Genomic DNA, 7,752 nt, shown 5'->3' on the forward strand with positions numbered 1-7,752 from the left:
AAACTGTCCATTTAAAGGGGTCTCAGATTGTTTTATTGAGAAGAAGGTGCAAGGTGTTTACACTTGGAGACATTGGCAGCAGCCTGTGTGCGGCTAGTGGATAGATTGTGCGTCTCCAAAGCCCCAGAAAAGAGTTGAAAAGGTCAGGTAGTAAACAGTTATGCTTTAAACTGTCCATTTACTTCCAAGATAAAAGATGGTCAGGAATAGTCAAGGATAACTAATCAGTTTTTCTACCTGGTTACAAGGCCCATGTGATTCATGTTGTCATGGAGATGGGCTTTGAAAGGGAAGGTATCTGTGGTTGGGGCAGTCTCCCAGGGTCCAGGAGAAAAAGAGCAAAAATGTGTGCGGGAGCTTACGCTTGGATTGAAAAGACCATATTTGCGAAGATTTGAAATGATGCCCCTCATAAAAAGCCGATTACAGCCACAAATCACTTACAGGCACATCGAACATTTTAAGGAAGACGTGTGTGTTTTTAAAGAAATACAAGCAAGGACACTGAGCAAAAGATGGCTGATACTGTAAAGTGACCACTTTCTGGGAAATTTCTATGTGGATTATACGGACAGACTGTCCTGAGAGAACATGGGATGTCATACCTGAAAAGGTGTCAGTGCCTTCTTCAAGCAGTGACACTTGAAAGGAAGTTAGGAAAGATGCAAAAGACTGAACTTTAATCTCCTATGGTTGCAGAGACAAAGACTGATTACCACACCTCAGCAGTCATCTAAACTCCATCTCCAGTTGATTTGTATCTCAAAATGTGTAAGATGGTCAGAGATGAAAGAAAACAGACTCTGAGCACATGACATGCTTTTTCCCTCACAGGAGTACACAGGGAAAAATGGGTTAAAAAGCCAGCTGCTGGGCAGTGCAGTGTGTACTGGTGTGCTGTGTGTGTGACAGCAAGAAGACAGCTAAATAGTCACCCCTACAGATGCAGGTGAAGTCTCTCTCCCTCTCTCTCTCTCTCTCTCTCCCTCTCTGCTGGAGGTAAAGCTTAGCAGAAGCCACAATCAAAAAGGAGATAGGGCAGCTTCTTCAGCTAACCTGCAGAACCAAGTGTCCCCAAACCAACTGCGAAACTGCCCAAAGTCAGCGCTACTGGAATCACCCAACTTAATGACCGTAACGTTTCGCCATCAATGCCTCAAAGACAAGCCAAAGACTGGTTCATATATCATCTTAACATTTTAATTTGGAGTCTTAGCTTCTCATTTCTGAGTGTGTATGTGTGTTGCATTTTTATTATTTTTCTTGGGTTTTTATTAACTGATAAACTCACTCATTCTCTGGCTCAAGAAAGCCTGGTTAAATTGGCTCCTTCTAAAGAAAATACATTTGGACTGGGAAAAGGTATCGGGGGGTTGGGTTGGAGGGAAGGGATCCCTTTTAAATTAACCTTGTCGCGACCAATCGAGGGTGTTGGATAAAGAAGGGGAGCTAGCTCATTCCTCCTCGACAGGGAGCATAACAAAACTGGGGTCCCGTTTGGGAAGTTAACAAGTTTTGGGGACCTTGCCCAGGGGCTGGTCGTAAGAGGCTGGAAGATTCGCCTAACTTGAGCTAAAGGGAGAAACAGCTCGGAACCCCTCACCATAAAAGACAGTTCAGGGGTTAAAAGTTACCGGGATTGGAAAGGAAAAGGATAGAAGTGAACTTTCGGAAGATAATGACTTTGGGCTGACTCAGGAAGAAACATTTGTCTACCTAAGGGAAAGTAGAATTGTGAAATAGGATTTTAGGTTGTGTTGGATTTAAAAGGATCAAGTTCTGTTTGGTTGCCTAAACAAATAGTGTTTAGTCATTATTGTTCCTGGTTGGCTTCTTACGGTAAAAATCTTAAAACGTGAAACCTTGTATCATCCTTTCAGCTATTAAATGGAAGCTTGAATTTCTTTTTAAAGTTACTGGTCTCCATAGGCAATCGCAACAAGATTTTAAGGCAGTTCAATACTGACACCTGCTGGACAAAGACAAAAGGTGCAAGCTGATAACTGGCAAGTTGAAGCTAAAACCACAAGTGCACTAAGATAAAAAGCAAAATACTGCGAATGCTGGAAATCTGAAACAAAAACAAAAATTTGCTGGAAAAACTCAGCAGGTCTGACAGCATCTGTGGAGAGAAAGACAGAGTTAACGTTTCGAGTCCGTAAGACTTTTTCAGAATTAAAGAGAAGTAGAAATGAGGTGAAATATATACTGTTAAAGGGGGTGGGACAGGTGAAGCTGGATATAGGGCCAGTGATAGGTGGAGGCAAAGGAGAAATTGCGAAAGATGTCATGGACAAAAGGCTGAAGAGGTGTTGATGGCAGTGATACTGGTGCGCTAATGACCCACATCTTCCAGTCAGTGACAATGCCACAGTGGTTGCCGTTGACCTATATAAAAGTATAACCTTATACTATACTATATAAAAGTATGGCCTTATACTATACTATATAAAAGTATGGCCTTATACTATACTATATAAAAGTATAGCCTTATACTATATAAAAGTATAAAAAACAAAAACAGAATTACCTGGAAAAACTCAGCAGGTCTGGCAGCATCGGCGGAGAAGAAAAGAATTGACGTTTCGAGTCCTCATGACCCTTCTGCTGAACAGTTCTGTCGAAGGGTCATGAGGATTCGAAACGTCAACTCTTTTCTTCTCCGCCGATGCTGCCAGACCTGCTGAGTTTTTCCAGGTAATTCTGTTTTTGTTTTGAATTTCCAGCATCCGCAGTTTTTTGTTTTTATCTCTGTGTATAAAAGTATAGCCTTACCATTTCAGTCCCTCCAGCCGGGATTTCCTGTCCCAGAGTGAGGAGCGAGGCAGTGTTGCAGGAATCCACGTGGAGTGGTGAGGAGGAGGAGCAGGAGCGGTGATGCTATATCCCCTTCTGCTGTCATCAGCTCAGGAAACTCCCCCCTCGCTTGCAGTGTTATACTTTACAGTTCTTAAAGTTTTTTTTATCTGTTTCTAATGTTTAAGATTTTTAATTGTTGTTATGAGTTTGTAGGTCGGGAGGGGTGGGGTGGGTGGGGATGGGGGTATGAGGCCACTCAAGAGCCCAGCTGGATCCCAGGCACCGGTGAGTGATGGTGGGGGTACGGTGGTCACATGTGGTGGTGGTCAGCAAGAGGAAGGGGGGGGGGTGGGGTCTGGTTCCCAGTGGGCTCTCCTCTTTCTGATGCAAGGTTCCTCGCTCTGTCACCGTGACTTTGAATGAGGGACACCCCCCACCCCCGACCCTCCCCTGCCCCACCAGGAGCCCGTAACCAACCCCACACTGATTTCCTTGTCATTCCCCCAGCCTGCCATTGGGTTAATACCACCGACAGTGGGGTGATTCCCCCTTAAGTGGGGATCAACTGGCGGCAGAGGGGGTAAGGCCATTCCTGGGACTTAATCGGGGTCCCCGCCCACCACCCTCCTGTGTAAGTAAATACCCCCACCACCACCAAACTCACCAAAGGAGAGGGCATCAAATTCCACCCTATAGGAAAGACTTCTTATGCACAGAGGGTGGTAGAAGTTTCGTCACAAACAGTAATTGATGCTGGGTCAGTTAAAATCGGAGATTTGTAGATTTTTGTTGTTGAACGACATGGGGCAAGGACGGGTTTGTAGAGTTAGGTCGCTGGTCAGCTGTGACCTCACTGAATGGCTGGACTGATCTGAGGAGCTGCGTGACCTCCTCCTGTTCCGAGTTCATAGAGTCATTTACACGACAAGAGACCGTTCTGCCCATTGAGTCCATGCCGACTCTCTGTAGTGAAATCCAGTCAGTCCCACTCCCCCACTCTATCCCTGTGCCCCAGATCTATCCCTGTACCCCAGCTCTATCTCTGTATCCCCGCTCTATCCCTATACCCCCGCTCTATCCCTGTATCCCAGCTCTATCCCTGTACCCCAGCTCTATCCCTGTACCCCCACTCTATCCCTGTACCTCTGCTCTATCCCTGTACCCCAGCTCTATCCCTGTACCCCTGCTTATCCCTGTACTCCCACTCTATCCCTGTACCCCCACTCTATCCCTGTACCCCTGCTCTATCCCTGTACCCCAGCTCTATCCCTGTACCCCAGCTCTATCCCTGTATCCCCAACTCTATCTCTGTACCCTCGCTCTATCCCTATACCCCCGCTCTATCTCTGTACTCCCACTCTCTCCCTGTACCCCCGCTCTATCTCTGTACCTCCGCTCTATCCCTGTACCCCTGCTCTATCCCTGTATCCCCACTCTATCCCTGTACTCCAGCTCTATCCCTGTACCCCCACTCTATCCCTGTACCCCTGCTCTATCCCTGTACCCCAGCTCTATCCCTGTACTCCAGCTCTATCCCTGTACTCCAGCTCTATCCCTGTACCCCCGCTCTATCCCTGTACTCCAGCTCTATCCCTGTACCCCCTGCAAGTTTATTTCCTTCAAGCGCCCATCCAATTTCCTTTTGAAATCCATTGTCTCCGCTTCCACCCCCCTCGTGTGCAGCGAGTTCCTGATCTTTACCACACACTGTGGAAAAAAGGTCCTCCTCACATCCCCCCCATGCCCAAAACATTAAATCTGTGCCCTCTAGCCCTTGTTTCCATCAGCCAATGGGGACAGTTTTCCTTTGTCTACCTTGTCTAAATCTGTCACAATCTTGTGCACCTCCATCAAATCTCCCCTCAATCTCCTTTGTGCCAAAGAGAACAATCCCCATCTTTTCCAGCCCAAAACCTCTCCTCCTAGGAACCACAGGGGTAAATCTCCTCTGCACCATCTCGTGGACCCTCACATCCTTCCTAAAGTGTGCTGACCTGACCAGAACTAGATGCAATGTACACTAAGCTGCGGCCTAACCAGAGCTTTGAAAATGTTCAGCCTAACTTCTCTGCTTTTGTACTCAATACCTCTAACTTAACAAGCCCCAGAACCCACCCCCCCCCCCACCCCCCCATGCTTTGTTCCTTTATCTTTTTAATGATTTGGGCTTTATTCGTTCTGCCCCTCTGAAATGGGGCACTGTTATTTAGATTTGCTTGTGTTGATAACACTGGGGTAAGCCAAAGTATTCTTGTGGGCTAACAGAGAAAGCTTAAGGACCTCGCATGACATGTGCCCTAAAAGCAACCGTCTCTGCTTTCGTATCAGGTCAAACCAGTTTAAACTCCGCCTTAACCCACAGCATTGTGTTCATACCTCTGCGGCCACCAGCCACATTGCTGAGGGCCAAAGTGCAAAGAGTTAATCAAATCTTTGGATTTCTTCAGGCCAGGTTGACAGGCTGCACGTTTGTTTGTCAAGTGCCAAGAGGTTTAGAAATAAGTGGGTTGTTGTGGCAACCTTGTTAGGGACACACAGCTCCCTGGTTACCAGGCTAACTCCCTATGGTGACGTGAGTTGCAAAACAAGGCCCCACCTTATCAGAAGTCAGAATGGAACACGCAACAGGAAGAGACGGTTAAAAAAAAAGGAGCAGGGAGGAAAATAACATAACTGTGCAGAGCGATTATATCCATAAACATCTTCAGGAATGACATTTTAAATAACCATATTGTGCTAACACTTGGCAATGATTAATTCAACAATGAATGGTTTAATTGAATGCAGTTCATTCTTAATTCTTCCATAAAGCTCACTGGATCCCCTGTAGATCTGTCTTTTCTCACATCACTGCCATCAGTAGGAGGTGTGGTTCTCTCTCTCCCAGATCTCATTGCCTCCTTTGGCTGCCAGGTGAGTTGCTAAGGGGCAAGACATACCATCCATCTCAGTGCATGGAAGATTGCCATTTTTGCCTGGCGGGGTACACCCACAAGCTCCAGTCAGTGGGCTTCAGGCCTAGAGTTTGGGATTGAATCAGTCCAGTCCACACATCCCTGCCACTTCTGGTCATTCTGACAAAAGGTGCTCATCTTTAAGATGTCTCCATTTGCAATCATGCTCTTTACAAACAGCCCAACACCCTTGCAGCACAGAACACAATTCTACAGCAGATGTTTTTTTTCCCTTTATGGGATGTGGGTCAGCATTTGTTGCCCATCCCTAATTGTCCTTGAACTGAGTGGCTTGTTAGGCCATTTCAGAGTCAACCACATAGTTGTGGGCCTGGGGCTGGCAAATTCCTATCCCTAAAGGGTCACTCATGAACTGGATGGGTTTTTAGAACAACTTCTGATAGTTTTATGATCACCTTTCTTGAGGCTAGCTTTCAATTCCAGATTTATGAATTGAATTTAAATTCCAACTGCTGCCATGATGGGATTTGAACCTGTAGGCCCAAGAGTATTCACCTGGAGCCTCTGGATTACTGGTCTTGTGACACTACCACTACACCACCATCTCTCCCTGAAAATAGCCACTGTGAGGTTCGTGTTCTTCTCATAGTAAACATCATAATTACATCTTATTTTAAAAAGAAGGATTTCTTTTATTTCATTATTTTTTTTGTGAAGTGGAATCAACCTTCAAAGCTTCTGATACCTGAACTCTCGCTTCACATTTCCTGTTTTACTCTCTTCAAATAGAAGGGAGGAAGTCACTAATGAGCAATCACTCACATCATCAAATAATTCATTTAATTATTAAGCTACTGTTTCCTGATAACAAGTGAGGCTATTCTCAGGCCTGTCCTTTTAACACCTGCTTCGTACTGAACGGTCTAGGTGGCGATGCTACACAGTACTTGCTGGGCGATGCTCGTCACATCAGATTAAATACTGCAGTAAAGTTGACAGGGAACGTAAATTAAATCCATTGGGACAGGTGCTATCACTTCAACAAACCAAGCTGAGTTGCGCCGGGTCGCTAAAGCTTGTATAAGCGTTGTAAGTGACATAATACCCGTCCATTCCACCACTCCAACATTTCATCAGGTAAGCTGTCCTCGGACGAAGTGGGTTTAGAAGCATGGAACACTTTTGGCCAGGACGTGCAGATATAACCCAGTTCTTATTTTGAAGTCCCGTGTTCTGTCCTTATTTTCAAATACTCGTTAAAAATTCCTCCATCCAGATTCATAACGGAAGTTTCCTATAGCAAGAAATTTCCAGTGGGCGAGCAGGCCCCGCCCCTGTAAAATGGCGCGGGACTGACGTCGGGCGCAACTCCTGACATCATCCTGCGTCATTTGCATTTTCAGGTCGGCTGGGGGGGGGCGTGGCCGAGTCAGCTGTGTGCTCGCCGACCTGTCAACAGCCCATTGAGGCCATTCAAAAAGCAATTAGGCTCATTAGTGGAACAGCCCGTCCAACCTTAAAGTTGGCGGACAGGTCAGAAGCGCTGGCGGCCACCTGAAAAGGAACAAATCCTCATCCAAGGGCGGGATGAGGCTTCATTGCTGAATCTAAAAATTAAGAGACACTTTTAATTGACGTTTTGCCCAGGTCCCAACTCACGTGACTTTGTCACATGAGGGGACGTGGATGGTGAAAGAAACTTCCACTGCAGTAACTTTTTTTGCTTTGGGATCCGATCTCCCTGAGGCAGCACTTAGCCTCAGGGAGACCGGAGCGCACTTCCGATTTTAGGAATCCCCCACCGCCCACCCACTATGGATGGCGGCACCCCTTAGATAGGGGGCACCAATCGGAGGGCCGCCCACGCCTCCACTTCCCCTCCAACGGGGGGAAAATTTTGGCCTATGTAAACTTGTCACACTGTAATTACAGCCTCTTGTGAGTGGTGACGCTACAGTGAATTTTTTATATAATATATAGAAATTTATCAGCATAAGATATGGAAATGTTATCACAAAGCATACCTAATTTACAAAGC

The sequence above is a fragment of the Carcharodon carcharias genome, chromosome 15, assembly GCF_017639515.1.
Source record: "Carcharodon carcharias isolate sCarCar2 chromosome 15, sCarCar2.pri, whole genome shotgun sequence".
Lineage (NCBI taxonomy): Eukaryota > Metazoa > Chordata > Chondrichthyes > Lamniformes > Lamnidae > Carcharodon > Carcharodon carcharias.